The 20,626-nt window shown below is 40.3% G+C and overlaps 1 protein-coding gene across 3 annotated transcripts in view; it reads right to left on the reverse strand.

The window, feature by feature from the left end:
• Positions 1 to 11,154, reverse strand: part of LOC147170931 (leucine-rich repeat and fibronectin type III domain-containing protein 1-like protein) — a 147,775-nt gene extending 136,621 nt beyond the window's left edge. For all 3 annotated transcript variants that reach the window (XM_086080915.1, XM_086080914.1, XM_086080913.1), the window contains exon 1: positions 10,168 to 11,154. The gene's annotated coding sequence lies outside the window, so the exon portion shown is untranslated. The remainder of the gene's footprint in view (positions 1 to 10,167) is intronic.
• Positions 11,155 to 20,626: the final 9,472 nt, after the last annotated feature.

Here is a 20,626-nt window from a genome sequence, read left to right on the forward strand (position 1 = left end):
CATAAGTAATTAATTTATCAGTATTTCTTCCATTCATGGCATTTAGCTTAATGCCCATCCCCAGTTATAACAATTGACAGGACTTGAGTCGAACAGGTTAGGACTAGGGCTCGGTATCAATTCTAATTGCCTCTATCGATTCGATTTCGATTCACAGGAGTTCAGTTTGATTCCATTTTGATTTTCCCCGATTCAATTAGATTCACTTTACTTCAATCCGATATTGATTAATTATGGAACATCAAGTCTTCTTAAATATCAATGACATGATAAAAACTCCACAAACATTACATTCTAAATTAAATTTTGCGGAGGAAGTAACTGGTTAACTGATTTAGCGTTATAATCACTTAAGTCAGGGGTGGCCAAGTTCGGTCCCTATCCAGCCTGCTTTCAATGTTTCTCTCCACTAACACACCTGATTCAGGATCAAGATTGTCATCAGGCTTCTGCAAAGCTTGCTGATGACCTGATAATTAGATTCAGCTGCGCTGAAAGAGGGAGACATTGAAAACAGGCTGGATAGTGGCTTTCGAGGACCAAATTTGGCCAGCCCTGACTTAAGTGATACAAACATTGGCATCAATAAGGATGAGCCGAAAACATTTTCAAAATTCTAATTTAATAATTGTAAATATAAATTAAAAAGATTCGGAATGGTCTTAAACTACAATAAGTCAGGTCTTTCATAAATGTAAGAAAATACTTTTAAATACATGTGAGCAGTAAATGTCAAGAAAACAGAAAAGTACAACAACAAAACCTCGGCCTTCAAAATTCTATTTTCTCATTAATTTATGTGGGAAAAAAATATTATAATAATTGATTCATGGTTTTATGAATCTGTATCAGGCTTGAAAAGGAAAATTGATTCGATATTGATTATTCGATTTTTTAAACCCAGCCCTACTTTTGATCAATATGCTACTGCTGGCTATGCTAGGCAACGATTTTAAGTTTTTCTGGTTTACAGCTCCACAACAATGCATTTGTTGGTTTGGGAGTGAGTCTGAGCTTTTGCATTGTACTCCTGCTCTGACTAAAAAGAGACTGTCAACACCAATCAAACTGCTCTTGGCTCCTGCTATCATAATTACACACGGGCACACCATCATCAATGGACGGAACATGCCACAAAGTACAAATCGCAAGAACTTACCCCAGTAAGACAAAAGTCGGATGACACGCAACATGATAGCTCACTGTGCTCCACTCATTAAATATTCTTAGTTTGTCTACATCATGCAATCTGAGACTTTCATTTGTGTGAACATAAATGCTTATCCACATGCCATCAACCACAGTAAAGCGGCTCAGAAGATGATTTCAACAGTAACAGGGAAAGAGAGTGAAGACAAACTACATTTTAGAGAAGTGAGAAGCAGAAGCCAAATGGTGCCCGAGTGGAGAAAAATGAACGAGTGGACTGATTGAGAAGGGGAGGAAAAGAGTGGAGAATCCATCCGTTGTGTGCCACTGTTTCTGTCTGACACTGGTAATTGATGAGGAGAAATCGAGGGGTGAGCGCACACTCCTTTTCAATCTATCTCCACTCGCTATCTGGCTTTGCTTGTCAGATCTGCTATGTCACCACACACCTCGGCGATTACACATGAGCTGGAGACAAAACTGTCCACTGGAGACACAACACAAGTTGCGCATATTCCAAAACGGGGCTCTGTAAACCTTTCCTACCGAGGGTTCTAGTTTGTTCAAAAACAAAACAAAAAGTGCATCTGCCTGCGCATCTTTCTGCCGTCCCGTGTTTTTCGCTGTCTTCCAACGAAACAGTCTGTTTCAACTACAGAAATGCACAGTCACACCTCTTCTTGACTTCGGCGACTTTCTTCTTCCTTTCAGAATGTTCACAGTCATTTGATGTGAACGCAAGCGATACCATGCCCATTACTCTTTCTGAGTGCAGTGTCATCCATTGTCAAAAGTAAGACGTACAATGCAGAGAAGCACAAGCTTGAAGCGGCCGGATTAAATGTTATTTTTGGAATAAGCCGTGGGCTGCATAAGCCTGCTGTTATTCTGATTCTGATATAATAATTAATTGCGCCTGAATACTAAAAATATCTCTTAATGATATGTTTTCTATGGATTAACACCATAAACAAGGGGTCGATTCATTGATGCTGCTCCTGCTACACCACCTGCTTAATACATCGCTGGAATGGAAATGGGATTTAGAAACATACAGGAAGAGTTTGCCCAATCCCTCGAATGCAGCCACACACTGATGGAAAGGGAATTGAATGACTTTACGTAGGCTAGCAGAGTGGCCACACAGGCTTACACATAGCAGGTCACTATCTCTACTTGAACTGAGCTGTGTTTTAAGATTGCTATGACTATGACTTAAAAAATAAAAAAATAAAAAAGATTGCTATGACTGTTCATGTTCATGATATTATATTTCTCAACACGTACAACAAGTAAGTTGTAGATACAGGTAGTCCTCAACTTACGAACATAATGAGTTCTGAGAGGTTGTTTGTAAGTCGAATTTGTTTAAATAAAATTGTGTTTCAAAATTAAATTGTATCAAATTCTTTTTTAATGAAATATTAAAAATATGAAAAAATAATAATAATAAAATGACAACTTAAATTATAAAGGCCTACCTTATATATACTTTCTATGCAGTACATAAATTAAATTAAAAAAACATAAAATTACATCATCCATCCATCATCCATTATCTGAACCAATTTTCCTAACAGTACATTTAATTACATTTTTACACAGTACAATGTAGTGATGGGCATGACAGTTCTTTTAAGTGAACTGAATCTTTAGAATCAGTTTATTAAAAATAACCGTTCAAAAGATTCGTTAATCGAATCGTTCGTCTACGCAACCCCCTGCCAGCACGGACGTAAAAAAAAAAAAAAAAAAAACACACAGTTAATGTTATGTTGCTCTATTTGTTGTCAAGAGTGTGTTTCTATCAAAAACAAAAGTACGTTCACTCACCGAATCATTCCTGAACCGGAATTGGCAACACGTTCACTCACTGACTCGTTCACTCGCTGGTCTGCGTTGGCTAACGCCATTAGCATGGGAGTACGTTCGCCCGTGTCTGACGCTGGCTGCCTATTGGTCGTTCGCGAAGATTGACGACATGAGTGTGGCTGAGCTCAAATGAACTGAGCAAAGAACGAATCACTTCAGGAAGTGATCCGTTCACTCACGTTCACTGAAAAGATTCGTTCTTTTTTAATGAAACGTACGCGAACGTCACAACACTAGTACAATGCAATAAAAACAAAATAATTGTGCTTTCTGTACATAGATGATTTCGAAACTGAAGAGATATTGTACGGAGACGAAGACGAGTGATGGCTGCCTTTCATGAATATCCTCCAGGAGAGCCTCTGAAATGTACTCGCAGTTTAGCGCCAATATTGGGTGCATGAAGAGTGCATGCGCCATGGCCGCCAGCCTGTGCTGTTCATCGCTGGACAAAGAGGTAGTTGAATAGTGCAAATGGCGCGGTGCTGCTCGGCAGGGTTGTGGCAGAGATGGGAACTACAGTACAGTAATGTACTGTAATGTGTGATGTGGTGTGCGCACTTAAATATAAACTAGCACACAAAATACATCTTTTATGGACATCAGTCAGCCTTTGTTCGTATCTGCGAATGTTCGTAACTCGGATGTTCGTAACTAGGGGACTACCTGTAATTTATTTGGTTTTATGCAGCATGGATGTGAAAAGGTTTCCTTTGGGTTTCCAGATGGGCTGCATTTCTGCCTGTTTTACTATTGTTTAGTTACAAGGCAATCATTACGTAGTTATTACAAAATGAAACTTTTTATAGTATTTTATACATATATACAGTGCGGATAATGAATAAATAAATGTTACATTTTCAATTTCAATTATTTATTTATTTTTTACATCTAAAATTCATACTCACTTATAGACTTTGGGTTTAGGGCAATTAGTGATCCATCCAACAAATAAAAACAACACAATAAGAAGAAGAATATAAGAATATGTTCAAATTGGATCTCGGAGGTCACACAACATTGCGCAACTCCAAAGCAGAGTCAAATTGATGTAATAGCACTGTCATGCCTTGAGCCCTTTAGGGGCTCAGTAACTTTATGCCTCCAAATTTATATTTTGTTTACTGTAATGTTTTGGTCCACAGTGAGTTTTAAATATATTGCTTCTCCTGCTACCGCAATTAAACCTTTTTTACTGCAGTAGAGGGCCTCAGTAATTATACACTCTCTCATTTACTCCCTTGGCATTTAACTTGACTTGAGTATTTTAGTATCTTATTCATGTAATAGTTTATATTGGACTTCGATAGATACCCATCTTTGTACCACAAGAGACAAAGGCATTAATATGCTTTGGGGGGGGGGGGGGGGGGTGCACTTTCATTTCCAAAGTACTCTTGAAAATGACAGTTGCTGAGAACGACCGCCAGAGGCGGTGCTTAACAGCACGGAAATACCCTTGCGCGTGTGAACGTCTTAGCTGTAAAAGCCCCATTTATATACATACCAGCTCAAAATAGTGTTACTTTTTTTGTTTTACTTTAAGGAAACACATCGTAAAATCAACTATTTCTCTTTCTGCTAAGGCACAAAAAAAAGTGAGGATATAAAAATGTCATCCCCAGAGATGCATTTTGGTAAGTTACAGGATGCAGTGGTTTGGCTGAGCAGTGATATATCAGCACAACACAGCACCTTTCTACGAGCATGCCGCTTGGCATTCAGCACGCCACTCACTCCCTTGTGCTCTCTGTCTCTCTTGGCATCAGTCCTCTCTCCTTCTCTCTACCTTTCTTTTTTTTTTTTTTTCTCCTCGCGCTCAGCACCATCGCTCACTCGCTCTTCCCTGGTGAGCTGGAGATGTGCCAGTGAGCCAGCATCTGTCATAGTGCGCGTGTAGACGCGCGCACACGCATATCGGTGTCGACATTTAAACCCCTACTGTAGTGGACAACGTGTCGCTTTGTTGAGAACATCGAGAAGACATCATCATAAAACAGACAGTTGCCACGTCATGGTTGTCATTCTTTTTTTCTTTGGGTTGCCCATCATTTCTTCTTTATTTCCTTTCTTGAATAATCACTTGCTTTTCAGTTCTTTTTCTAACAGTGCCCGGTTGTTCATTTCTCGGTTATATTTACCACTGGTTAACCCCTAAAAAAATCCACTGCTAACTGCTTAAATATGCATTGTTCAAAACCTGATTAGTCACGCTGTTAGTTAACGACACCGTTAAAGTTCACCGTGTGGTGCCGTTAAAGTTAACGGTCGGTTAAATCCACCAGTGGTTAAAAAAATAACCGAGTTTTGAACAACTGGGCACTAAATGAGATGATGTATTTCATTATGGATTCTAAAACCTCAAATCTCATTTGACCTTCTGTTTTCTTCTCTCACTCTCACTTCTCTACAATATTATCTTCTAATCACCAACACCACGTTTTCTTTTAACTGACCTCAGTTTTTTAATAAAGTTAAATCCTTCTCACCATCGCAACCTTCCTCCATCTTGCAAACGTTTGCCTTTCATTGCAGATACATTACACGCCATCCACGGCCGTCCTTTTTTTATTCCGTTTCCAATGTGTTGAAATAGAAACATCACTGCAGGTGGAAATAATGCAGTATACGTTACATCACTTTCCTACTAATATTAAACAGTATTGTCCATTCCATTACAGCAGTTAAGGTTAAATATTGAACACAATCTAATGCAATCATTGCAATGACGGTATTGTTTGTTTGAACTAAGTTTTTTTGTAGCAATTTTCCTCCAATGCCTACATGTGTTTTCTTTTTCTTTTTTTACTTAAGCTGCCGATGAATCAAATCTTCTTCTCGCCTTGAACTTCAGTGCTTGGTGTGGGTCAAAAATAAGTTTTTTTAGAGTGAGATTTTTTGCTCTGTTCACAAAGATTTACTTTTCACATGAATTCTTGTGAGAACAGGCTTCACTCTCAAATTGACACACCAAATAATTATACGTACAAAGTTTAGAATTTACACTTCTCTTTGACGTTCTTATTAAATATGATATTGACAGTCAGGGGTGGATTTTACAATGAGCCAAATGCAGAAAACTTTGTTCAATTTTGCTGGTAAAAAAAGACCCCAAAAATGCATGAATTATTACCATTATTTTCACTACACTAATCAAAATGATAGCTGGCAGATTATTACTATGCTCATCTAGTATTCAAACCATGACTTTATTGATTAGGCAATTCTTGTGAAATGAAGAGGCTATTTTTGGGTTACTTTTATTAATTAAATTAAAAATATTTTTTATATAATAATTAGAAATAGATTAAAACAATTTTAAAAAATTAAAGAAAACGTCTACTGTCGCACTCGTTTTCAATGTAGAACAGATCTTTTTGCTGCGTAATAAGGCGGCTGCATTATGCTGCACACAATTTCAGTGTCCACCATGTGATGAAGCAGACATTTTGGTCCCAAACTGGAATGGTTCCAAAAGCTTGACACTTGACCTCAGTAGGCCAGAGCAATCATCATTTTCCATTTGTTTGCATACTGGATTTAAAAATCGGTCAGATAAATCAGACCTCAGCTAAATGAAGTCTGCTTCTCCTGTGCTCATCTAGAGACTGGTTGTTAATACGTGCCTCTTAAGTCTTTGTGTCATTATTAGATATTTGTGGCATCTAAAAGGCAGACAAAAAGAAATAAACATCCAATGCAGTTGATAACTAATTAAAGCAAACTGAAAATGATGATCCACTAGAACATCTGCCAAACCAGGCAATACCTCAATCGTGTCCAACGGAATTCAATTTTGTATTCAAACCAAAAGGATTTTCTCTTCAAACGGCAAACTGAAACGGAAAACATACTGTCACTTTGATACAATGGTGAAATGCCAATGGATGATTTCCTTAGAGTTAACGTTTACCGGAGTTATCCGGCGGTTTTACTGTATCGCACCCAAGTCACAGTCACAGTTTCATGATGTCAACGTGCTGTCTGGTTAGGAAGTATGTGGTCTTGTGGCACTCTGCTGATGAAAAAATTGGAGCCCCCTCCACCATTTAAGTTGCCCCATCCCTGGCCGACTCAGCAAAGTGACGGTAACTAAACACGGGACGGATTGCCAGTCAACCAGGCGACCATAATAGGCCCACTGAGTGTGCCAGCTACACACAAGTCAGCTACGTGAAGGATTATACTATCAATAAATTCTCTCTTCAATTTACTAGACACTTTATAAATGGTTGGGCTCACACTTGCTGCCATTACTACAAGACAGGTGCACCAAAATGCATTCTGGGATAGGCTCAGCTGTAGAGTAAACACAAGAAGGATCCTCCAAGTTTCGGAAGGCCACTTACTGTATTCGATTCGATTTAAAGGCCATGTGTGACAACTTGATGACGTTAAAGGTAGTGTTTCTCAAACTTTAATGAGCTAGTAAGCGCATATTTTACTTCAGACAATTCTCACAGCACACCACCAGACACAAACACACCAAAAAAAAAAAGCCAAAAAGTATAAGCACTTATATAATAAAGATGGGGTGGGAGTGGTTCTGCTTCTGCCTTACACTCCATGTGAGTGGCATAGATAGATTGATTATTTTTAGGTACACGGTCAGGAATTTTCAGCTAATCACTGATCAACAAATAAAAAAAATAAAAATAAAAATAACCGACCTTTTTTTATTTACACTGCAGTCGACTGCTGCCATTGATGGGGCGTAGGGACTGGCCCGGCCCACGAAAAGCAAAAACCCGCATATAATTGACGTTAGCTGAAATGCATTGTAAAAAATCATAAGTACAAATTCTTCAAAAAATATTGATAAACATAAAATAAGATGTCATGTCTTATTTCGTAGATGATGACGTCATTGCTTGACCGGGCAAATTAAGTCATTACAGCCCAAAAAAATGCTAAATAATCCTTTTGCTCAGATTGGTGGAAAAGCTAATTATGTTAATACACAAAAACCGTAGCGAGTTTTATATCCTTACACTATATGTTTCATGGTGGGAAAGCCTATTAAAATGCAAATGGGAGCATTTAAGTAGAAGCCAATCTAGCAGGTAAAGCAAAACTGATGGTCTGACACAGCAAAGTATCTATATTGTTGGCTGCGTGCTGCTCTCACTTCCGCTTTATGTGCTTTCCTATATTTTCTATCTGTCTCCTTGTGGTGCAGCAAGAGCCATTACCCAGCAGACCATTAGATAATATCAAAGAGTAGCTACAGCACAGCATTGTTTTGTACAGTTGGCCCCTATAGCACTCTAATGCTCGAGCTTTTAATGCAAGCTGCAATACTTGCCAGTTGTTACTGTTACTCTCTTGTGTCTTTTTGGCAGCTTCCACCATTACCCCCCCCCCCAGCCACCCCCACCCCCCAATTCCATTTTATGATTATCCACTACCAGGCTCCCTTGTTTTCGCCACTCACCTTTGCAGCAGTCCTCCCTCTCTGCTCCCATTACGCCCTCCCATCCCTGCCCATAAACACATCTCCCCTATCACCTGGACCATCTCCTCTCCCTTGTGCTTCTCTGTATTCCATCCGCCCTCTTTCCCTGACGACTCATTTTAAGTCAACCCAGGTCTCCTCTTCCCTCTGTAACAGCCTGGAACTGGTCGTCTTGGCCAGTTTGCCCTTTTGACTTATTTAATTATGGCCTCACCAATACACATACTGTGTATACTGTGTATAGTCATCCTTCCATGCGAGCCGCTCTCTGTTTCTATACTGCTTGTCTGTCTATATTAGACACTAGACCAGTAGTTGTTAACCTGGGTTTGATCAAATCCCAGTGTTGCGGTGAGTCGGTTTCAAGGACTCAGCAAAGAAACACACTTGACTTAATTCATTTGTGATGATAGGCCCCGCTTGGCCATCATTGGCTCTATTCCTTAGCCTATCTGTGCTGTAGAGAATTTGGTGCACACAGTAGTCAACTTAGGTCAGGGATAAGCAAGTTCGGTCCTAGAGAGCCGCAGTCCTGCATGTTTTCGGTGTGTCTCCTGCCTCTAACTCAGGTGTTTCAAATCACCAGCTCATAAATACGTTCTGCAGGAGCCTCTCTGCTGTGTTCGAGGAGGAAGACATCAAAAACATGCAGGACTACGGCTCTCGAGCACCGTACTTGCCTACCCCTGACTTAGGTGACTTAGGTCATGTCGAACAAAAAAAGAGAAAGTGGTTGGACGAATATGTGCAATATGAACTCACATTGATAACAGAACTTATGGTGATCCACAGGGTTCAATTCTGGGGCGTCTGCTGTTTTAATTGGGTACCATTTGACAACTGCTGTGCAAAGTTCTCTAGAGTTGAATTGAGTGATGAGAGTCAGCATCCAAACTGCAAGCATGATTTGCAATGCCAAGCTGAGCAATTCTATTCCAGCACAACTAGCTAGCAAAACTAAATTAAGGTGCATGGAGATGGGGAATACAAGAACACGGCACCTTCTGAATTCAAGGTGAACAGAGGCATGATTCCATGAAAAGGTTCACCAGTAAACCCTATATCTATGTCTTGAATTTATATATATTTTTTAAATATCCCAATTTTATTTTTTAATAAAGAAGTTTCAGTGAGCGCAATAGGAAACTAGGTTCAGTTGTAGGCTACCTCCAACAACGTTTAGAATCACTGCATTAGACATTTAACATGACACCAGTCAATCACAGGGAGCATATTGCCGTAGACTTCAATTAACCTAACATACATGTTTTTGAAAAGTGAGAATAAGCAGCGGTACCTGGAGAAGACCCACACAGAACATGCAAACTCCATACTTAGGTCAAAGCTGAGATTCAAACCCAGAACCCCGTAACTGTGAGGCGGAAGTGCTATCCACCCTCCTGCCATGCTGCTCAGCTCTCAAAATAAAAATCAGGAATACCACCCTCCCATCCCTCCTCATCCCTTTACATTTAATCTTACTTCCTGCCTCTCCATTGCCCCATTTGCCTCCAGTCTTCAAAGTGGAGATCATCACATCTCCACCGTGTATAGAGAACCCCAGCGCCATTATCTCCCCATCGTGCCTTCTCTGGTACCCTCACATCCACTCGCTGCATTACGCAGCCGGGGAATGAGGAAATTGCTCAATAATCAGATGGATAAAAGTAGAAAGGGAGACATTAACCTACCTTTGCGTCTCCCTCGCCCCCTCGCTGGTAGTAGAGGTTATTTCTCCAGTTATCTCCACTCTTGTCAAACCAAGTGCACAATTCCTCTCAGCTAAGAATGCGTGAAATAATCCCACTCCCGGTCAGAAACATTCTTTAGACACCAAAAATAGTCGATGCCCACTTTTTCTATTTTCGTCGCTTCGCTCTTCAACTGCGTGAGGTTCACTTTTGGGGTTGTCGGGACACGTGAGGCGGGTCAGTCGAGTTGAAATAAATGAGGTGCGGTGCCGGCGGCTGCCCACGGAAACCCAGCGTCCGCTCTCGATCCACTGGGACGCGGTTTACGAGCGGAGAAAACGCCGCTAAATCGGCGCGCCGCCGCCTTCGCGGACATTTGCGCTCCACATGAGCTCCCCGCGCCCCCCTTCTTTCAAAGGCAAATATCCAACTGCGTGCTATCCCTGGAAAACACCACTTGGTTAGGCAATGACAAAGCAATGACAGCGGCCAAGATTAGCGATCAATTCCTTCTTCAAGACTGCCGCGCGCTTGTTTGTCACCCGAGTGGCCCTATTGCGGCTCGTCGCTTGCACATCCAAGTGCATGGCTGTCCCAACAGCGGAGTTGTGCCATTTGCAGCGCTTTCCACACCTCTGATGGAATGATAACCTCCCTGTGGCGCTCAATTGATTAGGATCCGCCACAAGGTTATCCACTGGGAGCTCTCCCAGGAGTCGTTGCCCTCTTTCCGTCTCACAAGTGACTTTGTCTTGACCCGTTGTCTGTCCGTACTGTTGGGAGATTTACAGCCCCCATCCAAAAAACAAAAATCCCTTTGTAAGCAGCAGAGAACCTTCGCGCGCGGTCTTATCCCTGATAGAATGGAATATACTCCGACACTCTGAGCATCCTTGGTGGCCCCGCCTGCAGTTACTTACACACAGTGCGGCTGTGGGCTTTGTCCCGGCAGCCGATGCACGCCTACAAGACCCAACCCAGCCTGCGTCCTCCCCTCTGCGTCCGTCTGTCGATACGCTGCTGCTGACGGATTGCGCAATAATTAATTGATGCAGGGTGTTTGCCTGGAAGAGCGTGTTTTTTAGTGTCTGCCTGGGTAAAACTAGAACAATATTTCTAAGATTAAAATGTCGAGGGGCAAATGTGTGTACTTATATGTTCATTTGATTCAAACTTTTGAAGGGAAATCAGAATGCGTTGCAATTTGCATGCGGGAGTGTCCCAATCCTGACTTTAACAATGCACTAGCATAGGGGCTACAGTTTTGTTTGTTCTTGTTTTTTGTTTTTGCAATCCTTAAATATCAGAAAAGTCATGTTGAGTGCAGATTTCATCAAATCCAAAGGGCAAATCACAATTGTACCATTTGCCACTAGGGGCTGTAGATGAGCCACAGTATTTTCTCTTCAACTTTTTTTCTAAAACAGCATATAAATGACATTTGGCTCTTTGATTAAAGATAATTGATAGAAGCATAGTTATGCAGATGGTATTCCACAGTGAAACAGATGAGGCTGGGTCTGTACAATAATAGCAGTGATTAGTGCAATCACAAATACTCTGTCACAGATTTTTACAGATGCTGCATGTCTTTTTTTAAATCTTGCCCTTCAATTATCTGATTATAGCGAGACATTGGGTAATTTACATGGAAGAAAACATAATTTGAAGATTACAGCTGGCAAAGCCATGAAGGTGATTCAACAACAGGGGGGAGTGAATAGCCTCATCATATCTCATGTTCCACTCGGTCAAACAAGTATGAGTATGCTGACAGATATGGGGTGTGAGACGTAGTTGTATTTTCATTTTGGCAAATAATTATTGTTAAATGTAACATTTATTGGTGGGTGGTCAAATTCTAATAACCCTACAACAGCACTGCCTAAGTTATTAGTCTTCAGAAACAAAATAGGTCAGAATCTTGCTTTTGATAGATTCAGTCCATCATGGTTTACCTACCTAAACAAGTGTCAACATAGATTAGTTAAGATTACTTTATGTTAAACTTAAAAAATAAAATAACATTAATCGCCCTTGATCGTGCATGATGGAGGATGCCTATTTTTTATTTTATTTGATTCAATCAAACAAGTTTATAAAAAAGTTTCCATGTGACAGGGTGACAATTGCGTAAAGGCAGGGATTGTGTGCGCCTGGGAGCTGAGTCTCTTCACATTAACGCTAAATAGACTTGATAGATCGTCGTCTTGGGCACATTGTAGTATCAACAAGTTCCACTGGTCCTCATTACTGTTTTCCTCATTGGCCTTCGGTGGCTACACAAATACACAAGCCTTGGAGAAAGGAAGAGTTAATCCTTCAGATGCTCACTGAACAAAAGTCTCACAGAGGCTTTTGTGACATTGTTCATGTCAACGCTTCCATCTTTGTGGGACTTTTGAGGCAAACTCCACATTGTACAACTTTAAGGATTTCGTTCCAATTCATGATTGTGCGTTGATTCTTCACAAAAAAAAAAAAAAAGTTCTTTCTTTATGTTGGAAGCCTAAAATGTGACAACAGGTCAAAAGGTTTGAGGGTTCTAATAATTTCACAAGGCACTGTACATATAAAAAAAAAATGAAAGGACTGATGAGTATTGATTAAAAAAACTAACAAGAAAACTATCTGAAGTGCATGTGTGGGCGCTCTACAATGAGACCACACATAACTAAAAGTCAGCGAAAATAGGAGGTAACGTGAGGGGGGAGGGGAAAGAAGCCCCCTCCAAAAACTTCAGCGGCCAATTCAGCACTAGGGACAGCTCCATTGCAGGATTTAGCAGCGCAAGGCGGAAAAGCTTTATCCTCAGAAAAAAAGAAGCCAAAAGCGCTGCTCAACATGCTCTGATCTATTCCACTGTAATTCTCTTGCTACATCCCTCATACACACGCACAGACACACAGGCACACTCACGCGTATCCATGTTACTCCCGCCTCACCTTTTCTCACATTTACACCTCTCACACAACGATTCAGCCGTGCTTGCTTCTCTAACTAACCCTCCACAAATTGTGCTCCTGTCATAACTCCGCCTGGTGGTGTGGTGGCTGCTGCCTAAACACGATGATTACAATAAGGCCTGGGAAGAACAGTTTCCACAGAGACTCTATTTTTCCACAGAAAATGACTTAGTGTCAAGGGTTAAAATGAGTTCTGGAGGAGTTGTCAACGTGTGAATATGAGTGATTTGTAAGTTTGAAAAAATAGTTGATGAAATTGTTGTTAATCTAAAATAAAATGTAAATATTTCCATGAACTGTTTATGGTGTTTTAAGTAATGTTTGTCAGGGTCGCATGTAAGAATGTTGATATTTTATCAATACGACTACTCTTAAAGAAACTGCTTATGTATTCAGTACTTGCATGGTATTCTTATTGGTATGTGTTTTTTTGGTGGTTTTTTTAACACATTAAATTAATAATATTGCTTTTTTGTCTTGCATCATGCAATAACATTTATGGAAAACAAATAATATAACAATGATTTACAGAAAAAGAAAAGTTTTCAACAAGTCACTAGCATAATGTTAAAAAATTATATAAACAACTAGAACATTTCCACAGAAATTCTGAATGACAGTCTTGCAAGATCAAAAGCCGCATGTGCTGAACAGTTTGAACTTTTTTTAATCAACCAAGTGATGATTTTTTTGTAACAATTTGAAGTTGGAATGGTTTAAATGGGTCAAAAATATAAAAATTAGAAGGAAAAAAACAAAAACAAATACATTTTTGCATTTTATTTTGAATATATATATATATATATATATATATATATATATATATATATATATTATTTTTTTTTTTTTGTTATTGCGATAAGGAGAAGTTGAACAATTTAAAGCGGTAACGATTGCCTAAAAGGTACATACAGATTTTGGAGCAATATATCCAATACCATCCAAGCAACTTCTTTTTCAGGGACATCCCTGTTCATTTCAACAAGGCAATGCTAAGCCACATTTTGCATGTGTTAACCATAGTGATGGGAAAATGAAGCTTCATGAAGCACTTGTAATATTTTTTGACTCCCCTAGATGCCACTCTTGGTTGAAAGATGCAGTGGAAATGTAATCGAGTTCCTTTGCACTAACCTTTATATTTAAAACAAGAGCACCATCTAGGGGAGTCAAAAAATATCACAAGTGCTTCATGAAGCTTCATTTTCCCATCACTAGTTAACAACAGTGTGGTTTTGTGATAAAATAGCGCAAGAACTGGACTGGCTCGCCAGCAGTCCAGACATGCCTCCCATTGAAAATGTGGTGCATTATGAAGCGCAAAATATGAGAACGGAGGTCCTGGACTGTTGAGCAACTGAAGTTGGTGAACATTTGTAGCATATTCAATTGAATACTGGTTGTAAAGGATTTGCAAACAATTATATTGTTATTTATTTATTTATCACTGTACATTCACTGCATTGCTTTACAAAAGAAAAATGATTTGCTTTCATGATAGTTGATACGATAAATCCACTGGTCTTATTATTCAAAATACAACACAAAGCAGAGAGCTACTGCTATAAAGCACACAGCCATCACAACTAATTGAAGTACAGTTCTAAAAAATGGATCGTTCTGCCTCTCCTGCTTCTTCCGATTCAGCTACAAGCACTAAATGATGATTATTTCAAACCCTACTTTGAAACACTATACCTCCTTTGAAACCCTATTTTGAAATGCTAAACCTCCTTTCAATTCCTACTTTGAAAAGCTTTGCAAGTGCTTTGAAACCCTAACACTACACAAAAAAATATAATTTCAAACCCTAAGACTACTTTGAAAGAATAGCACTCTTTTAAAACCCTACTTTGAAACCCTAACCCTAAATTTAAATATAAAAACTACTTTGAAAACCTACCTTAAAATCTTAATCCTGCTTTCAAACCCTCCTTTAAAAAACAACTTTGAAACCTCAGGTTATGGCATACTGAAAAAGTGTCAGGAATAAAATATAATTTTAAAGTTAATGGTGTATAACAATTTATGTATATTATGGGCATCTGTTATTAATCTGCATAGCTGTCTTTTAGTAAATGGCAAGAGGAAAAACAGAAACAGTAGACATAGACTGACAGAGAAATGGTAACTGTGTTAAATCTATCACCTTTTAATGGTACAGGGATGGCGCTTTAAAAGATTAAATGAAGAGTGGTTATCCATTACTGCTAAAACGAGAACGGGAAAAAGAAAAAAGGAGAACGACAAAAAGGTAGACACAAGAGTTCTGTTAGTAACAGTAATACAGTTAACCATGCAGTAAAAAATAATCTGAAGAGGCTGAATTACCATGTGAACTGTTCACAGGCAAAAGAGGCAAAAACCCTTTTTGCCACATGTCGTTATATTATTACCGGTATCGGAAACCATCTTGAATTGATTAGTGTACCTCAAGTATCCATGATTGCTATGAATTACTATCTGATTGGAGGACTGAGTGAAGTAAAACGTGAAACAGTGAAAGTAGAGTTGGTGAATGTGTTTCTCCCAGGGCTCAGGATGAAACGAGTGATGGAAAAGAGATAAGAGAGGGAGAGAGAGAGAGAGAGGTCAATAGGGAAAAAAGCTTGGCAGAGCGACACGGAATGGAAGGACTCCCAGGGAGAGGGCTACAAAGGGGTTTTATTTGCTCATTTTGCATTCTGAACACTGTAAGTTTAGCACAGGTCAGTGAGCTCTCAATCCAGTTGCACTCTGGACACGTTATCAGGCACAGTTACAGGGGGGAAAAAGGTTGTCAACTTTAGGTTATTCTTGATTTTATTGGCAGTGACACGAACATTTATTTTCAGCAAATGCAACATGACAAGTGAGGTAATCTGGTCATTAACATCGCAAACCAATTAAAATGTTTCAGAAGTAAAAGCAACCTTTTGCCCTAAATCAGCTGGGGTGTGGCGACCGTGGCTCAGGATGGGGAGACGGTCGTTCAGTAACCAGGAGGTCGGCTGTCCGATCCCCGTCATGTGTCGTCGTGTCCTTGGGCAAGGCACTTTGCACACTTTGCCTCCAGTGCTACTCACACTGGTGTATGGAAGGTGCGAATGTTTGGTGGTGGTCAGAGGGGCCGTAGGTGCACAATGGCAGCCACGCTTCCGTCAGCTGGCAGCTGTGGTTACTTAAGTAGCTTACCGCCACTGCAGGGTGAATGTGTGAGTGCATGAATAATGTATTTATTCCATTGTAAAGTGTCTTTGAGTATCTAGAAAAGCGCTATATAAATCTGATGCATTATTATTATATGTTTTAGCTCACCTGCAGAATAAAAAACTTTAAAATGAATAACTGAATAAATGGTCAACTGGAGTGCACAAGTTTAAATAAATTCCTGAAATCCTTTAAGCCTAGATCAGTGGTTCTTAACCTGGGTCCGATTGAATCCCAGGGGTTCGGGTTCGGCAGAGGTCAAGACAGCCCACTCATGTCATTCATGATGATACACCCTGCTTGGCCATCATTGGCTGCAGGTGATCACGTGCTGCAGGGAATTTGATGCGCTCAATAGTCGACTGTTGTGATGGTACGTCGTGTGATTGCTTTATTATTGCAATCCCTTCATACTATGTCGATCAAAAAAAGAAAGTGGGTGGATCAAACGGAACATATGGTGTTGCACAGCGTTTAATTCTAGGGCCACTGCTATTTTCATTGTTACAAAAACCAACCCTATTAACAGAAAACAAACCGTATACATTAGTGATGGGAAAATGAAGCTTCATGAAGCACTTGTAATATTTTTTGACTCCTCTAGATGCCACTCTTGGTTGAAAGATGCAGTGGAAATGTAATCAATTTCCTTTGCACTAGCCTTTATATTTAAACCAAGAGCACCATCTAGGGGAGTCAAAAAAGATCACAAGTGCTTCATGAAGCTTCATTTTCCCATCACTACTATACATATCTTGAATTAAAAAAAAAAGGGTTCAGTGAATGCACATAGGAAACTGGTGGTGTTGAGTACCTCCAGCAAAGTTAAGAACCATTGCCCTAGAAGGACACACTAGTATTGCAAGTATAATAGCTATAATACAACATTCAAAATATGTATTTGAAGGACAAAGCTGTGTTTTGTTCACTGTAGGGAGGCTGATTGCCCAGCAGTTTGGAAACGCTTATAATAATTCCACGCAGATTAAATTGCTGTTCAACAATATTCAGAATTCCAAAAATAGTCCTGCCTCCTAACATATAATATTTTCATTCCGGTCATTGAAGCATGAGGAACTGAGTACTTCACTCTGGCAGAGCTTACAGCATTACACATGGCCCTTTGCAGCGCAGGAAAGATGGCCCAAGACCACCGTGTAAAATCACACCCTCAGCTCTGCATGACCTTGAACTGTACAGCTTCAGTGTGAAAAACTACGCCACAGTTAAACACGGCAAGGACAGCAGCCTTCTAGATTAAACGGGAACAAATCGGAATGATCTTGCGAAAGCTGCTGCCCCTCTCAGTTATTGCTTCAGATGCGGCACGTAAAAGCTCGAGACAGCATAACATGGCACTGAACAGCACAAAGAGTTTTTCAGGGCAAAGCCAAATGAAACATGGTGCATTTTGCTCATTCCAGACACGAGACGTCTGCCAAGTGATTAACCAAGACTCATGAAAAACAACCCAACAACAGCTTGCCCTGTGATAGTCTTTCAGCTTGCTCAAGATGAACCCTTTGAGCTAAATGCTATGCCCGATTTAGATCCTTCAATCGTCCCAAGTCCTTTTACGGAGCCGACTGACCTTACATGCCAAATTCTGGTATTTGAAAGTATTCCGGACCCTTTTTTTTTTTAACTCTTCATCATCAAATATGGGGCAAGTAATATTTTTCTGAATTAAAAATCAAGAACATTGACTTTGAAGTGAGTCTGACATCTTATTTTCATCATTCTAATTTATAGATTTTGTCGGTTTCGAAAGAGTACGTTATTTTGATTTATTTATTTATTTTTGAGAGCGAGAGCTCAGTATTGTTCATTCGGAAATGTTACCGATTCGACATGTCGTCATCATTGCTCTCTCTTTTTTTTCTCTCTTTTTCTTTTTTTGGATGTGCGTGAGTATGTGCATGTGCGGGTGTGTGTGTGCATGTGTGTACTCATAATTCACCTAAAACCTATTAAAAATCCCATACCATTCACCTAAACCGAATTCTTCAGAATCCAGCTAGAGCCGTGAGGTTGTCAGGAGACCCGAGGAAGGATCAAAGAAAAGAAAGGAAAGTGAAGTCCAGTACCGATCAGACATCACTTACTACCCACCGGGTTACCAACCCCAGAAACATCTAAATTCCAACAAATTAGGGAGACTTCAGGAGACCAAAGGAAAGACTGAGGAAAGGAAGGAAGGATAGATGAAGCAGAGCGAGATCCACAGACATCAGCCTAAGAGTATGTTATGAGCACTTGCACCATCAGAGAAGCTCCAGCTCATGAACGTTCATTGATACAGTGGCGTCTGAAAGGTATTCATTGAACAATGTGGTTTATTATTATTTTATGGGAGCCATTTCCAGTGGTCACACTGACTGCTATTTCTACTGTTTTGGTCACATCATTGCACGACATGATAGTCAAATTTGCTCTGTCTGTCTTTGTGTACTAGAGTTGAGATATCTTAAGTTGTTCGTGGAAACAAACATCCGTCCATCTATCCATTTTCAACACTATTTTCTTTAATAGGGTCCCAGGCAGTGATGTGTGATGAGGTTCACGGCAGGTGATGCACTGACATTAGAGTCTGTTAGGCTGCGTTCAGACCGCAGGCATATCTGACTTCATTCGGATTCCTCCTCAAATCCGATTTTTAGGGTTGACTGTCGAGACTGTTTTTAGCAAGTGTACAAATCCGATCTGGCCCCGTTCCGTTCAGACTGAGCCACATTATTGACCCATCTCACAAGTTGCTATAGCAACAATGTCGAACGTAGGCGATGCCCAGCGCGTGTAGTGTTTGACGTCATGTGACGCCGTATACCGCTCCGTACTGCCCATTCTTTGCAAGCGCGTTAAAAGTGTCTTTTTTTCCTTTTTCTTTTTTATGTATTTGTTTATGTATGATTACGGCTGGGCAATTTGCAATTTCAGGTTGCACATGTGAAGAACTGAATGGGTAGCGAGACCGCCTTCAGTGCAAATAACGTAAACTGTTACTGTATTTCCAGTTGAGTGGAGTCAAGACGTTTGCCTGCCGAGCATGTGAGGAACCAGCCCGGCAGCCAACCGATTGGATATTGACAGCGCGGGCACATTTAGTTTTTGCACGCGTGGAGTGAGTGTTTCGAGCTGATCAGACTGAGACGCATCCTGTCCAAATTGGATATGAAACGTGGTTTCAATCCGTCTTCACAAAAATCGGATTTCATGTGTTTTGTGACTGTTCAGACTACAAAAGAGCCATCCGCTTTCAATCTGGATGGGCCAAAATTTGGATTTGGGCTGGCAGTCTGAACAAGGCCTTAGAGCCTGAGCCTTGTTATTTTCCCATATACTGTATATATTTTTTGTATCTAAGAAACTCGGGGAGCTTAAAGGCGACCTGCCAGGCTTCCCCTGCTGTCTCCCCGTTGGTTATAGTTGTTTTCATGTTTTTGTGAGAGTTGTGCCTGCGGGGAATTGCCCTATTAGTGAGCAATAAAGTAATCTGAATCTCACTACAGCCTGCACTGGTCTCACATACTGTTCAGAGTATCCTTTCGTGGTGAATAACATTTGTTTTGGTTCTGTTCAGACTGAGCAAACGGGACTGTGAAAAATTGCAAACAGAAATAGGTGACGCTGAGGAACTGAATGTACAGCGTGACAAGTATGCTCGATGTCCCTGCTGCTCCAGAGAGCCCTCAGCCCTGCTGCGCTCACCTCTGTTCCGTGCTGAGGCGTTCTGTTTCATGCCAAGCAGGCTAACTGCGGTCTTATGCTCCGTTGGTGCAGAACGTCAACTGCATCTGCTACAGCGCCGTCGTCTTGTGTGTATTGAGTGGATGAATAAATACGAAGATAAACCGAATGAGAAGGGGAAGGCAATAAGAATGTTGCAATGAGGCTGACAATTATGTGGAAAAAATACTCTGTCCACCGCTTTACAGAAAGGAAAGGAAACTATATTAAATGACAAAAAGAAGTGTGAAAAAGAGATGGCGGGAGAAGTTAGAGTTAGCGTGTTCAAATACTACATCTGAATAGCAAGTGCAAACTGGCACACACAGAAATGCCAGTGGGGTGCAGGCAAAATGAAAGGCGGAAAAATGTTTTCCGTTCTTTTAAAATTTTTGAATGCCAGAAACAAACATTATTGCAAGATATTGTCTATTCAGCAAAGCAAAGTCAGAGCATCTGAATAATCTATGGTCTAACTTGGAGGCAGTCACAAGAAGGAGTCATGTCATATCGCCTGACAAAACTTCTTTCAACTCTGTGTCTCCTTGCATCTGAGTCAAGCTATTTCCCCCTTATTT

Source organism: Leptonotus elevatus, chromosome 7 (genome assembly GCF_054856555.1).
Source record: "Leptonotus elevatus isolate MCC_2025b chromosome 7, RoL_Lele_1.0, whole genome shotgun sequence".
Classification (NCBI taxonomy): Eukaryota; Metazoa; Chordata; class Actinopteri; order Syngnathiformes; family Syngnathidae; genus Leptonotus; species Leptonotus elevatus.